This window comes from Nannospalax galili, unplaced genomic scaffold (assembly GCF_000622305.1).
Source record: "Nannospalax galili isolate Female #2095 unplaced genomic scaffold, S.galili_v1.0 scaffold369, whole genome shotgun sequence".
Classification (NCBI taxonomy): domain Eukaryota; kingdom Metazoa; phylum Chordata; class Mammalia; order Rodentia; family Spalacidae; genus Nannospalax; species Nannospalax galili.
This window is the reverse complement of record NW_008360318.1, coordinates 2,427,109-2,429,073: the sequence shown is the minus strand read 5'-3', so window position 1 is coordinate 2,429,073 and position 1,965 is coordinate 2,427,109. Positions and strand designations below refer to the sequence as shown.

The following is a 1,965-nucleotide window of genomic DNA, read 5'->3' as shown; positions in this document are numbered from 1 at the left end:
ACATGGGTGCACTTACCTACATGCAGGCAATACACGCATACACATAAAATAAAAATAATAAAATATTAAAAAAAGAAAATTAATACCTGCTGATTGAAACATGTATGTGCCTATGGTATATGTGTTCATGCATGTGTACATGTGTGAATGCCCATGCATGTTTATACACATGTATGTGGAGGTCAGAAATCAGCATCGAGTGTCTTCCTCAATTTCTCTTCACCTTATTTTTTGAGAGAGGGTCTCTCACTGAACCTGAGCCATGCTGATTTGGCTAGACTGACTGGCCAGAAAGCCCCAAGTATTCTCTTTTCTCTATCTTCCCAGTACCAGGATTGCAGGTGTGCACTGCTGCACCTGCTTTTACATGGGTGCTGGAGCCTGAACTCGGGTCCTCGTGCTTGCACAGTAAACATTTTAACAGCTGTGTCATTGCCCCAGCTTCTTGAAACTTTTACTGTCTTAACTCTGTTAAACCAGTGAGGGACTCAGTATGTGCATTTATGTTTATGTGCGCAGTGTTGTTTTCGTCAAATGACGTCTGCATTACTGCAACATAACAAAGATCTGAGTTTAGAGATGATCTCATCTGGAGTCCACAAATGAAATGGACACATAGGACTTGTGGATAATCTTGAGGAAATCAGCTGGGCAGGGTGTGAGGATGGCAGACTGGAGAGCAATGATCCAGTTAACAGGAGTAATGCCCTCAGCTGCAGCTGGTAGTAACCAGGAGAGTTTTGGGTTCTGTTGGTTTGATGCTGGGATTTTGGAAAATAGCTTGTCAGCAAGCATCTTTATCATGTAGAATTTGTGGACCGGGCAGGAATTCCTCCGTGCTGCTGTTTGTAGAGCTGTAGGGATGGAAGCTGCTCCCTCACAACAGGTTTCAGGCTTTCCAAGCACTCCAGACTCCTTCTGTGTGTGTGTTGTGTTGTGTTGTATGTGTGTGTGTGTGTGTGTGTGTGTGGTCTGTGCATCTGTGTATGCACTTTTTTGCATGTGTATGGGTACACATGCATGTGTGTGCAGGCATGTGGAGGCTCAAGGTTGATGTTGGAAATCATCCTCCATCTCTCTTCCACCTTCTGCACTGAGGCAGGGTCGTTCATTCAAACCCAGAGCTCACGGATACAGCTAGTCTCTATAGACAACTTGCTCTAGGCAGCCTGTCTCAGTCTTCTCAGGCTGGAATTTCAGGTGGGCACCGGGCCTACCTGGCATTTATGTAGGTTTCTGGGGATCTGAAATCAGGTCTTCATGTTTGCACAGCAAGCACTTTAACTGCATAGCAATCTCCCCAGCTCCTGCTCCAGATGTTTTATGTCCCATGGAGGCAAGAGACAGAGGACAAAAGCCATGCTGTGTCTGGAGAAAGTGTAGCTAGCCCCCTCACCCCTTAAGGACAATAGTACTCTCCTCACTAATATTTAACAGGCTCCTGGCACTTGACTTTTTCTGCCTTTGTTGATGCAGAGGTTTGAGGAGGGGAGAGTCTGCTCCCAGGATGCTGGGTGCAGACCTATAAGACATCTGTTTTCTGGAATGCTGGGACCAGTTTGTCATGCCCCTCCCCCGTCATTGTGCACATCAAAGGAAGTCTGTTACTGGGCCAGTCCCCATGGCCTTGGGCACATTGTGCTGTTTTCTTATTCTTATGATGGGAAAATTCCCATGTGTTTTACACTTATCATATGTAGACTTTGTGTGAATGTCAAACGCTGAGCTTCCAATAAAGGCTCTCAGGAGGGCAGTGAGAGTGCTCCCGAGGACGGCTAGAAGAAAGCTCCAGTTCTAACTCTGGAGCAGCAGGCACAGCCTCCGTGAATTACTGTCTCCTTGTCTGAAAGTGAGAAACTAGATAGAATCAGAGGTGACTCAACTTGAACATGCAATTTACTTGTTATATCTAGTGTGGGTAACTTACATTAAAAATGTAGATTTCAGTCTCTACTTTGAAAAACG

General features: G+C 45.4%; 1 protein-coding gene across 1 annotated transcript in view; it reads left to right on the top strand.

Moving 5' to 3' along the window:
- The window catches only part of Col6a5 (collagen type VI alpha 5 chain), a gene marked incomplete at its 5' end in the record, with an annotated part of 116,700 nt that overhangs the window by 12,292 nt on the left and 102,443 nt on the right, over positions 1 to 1,965 (top strand). The gene's annotated exons all lie outside the window — the stretch shown is intronic.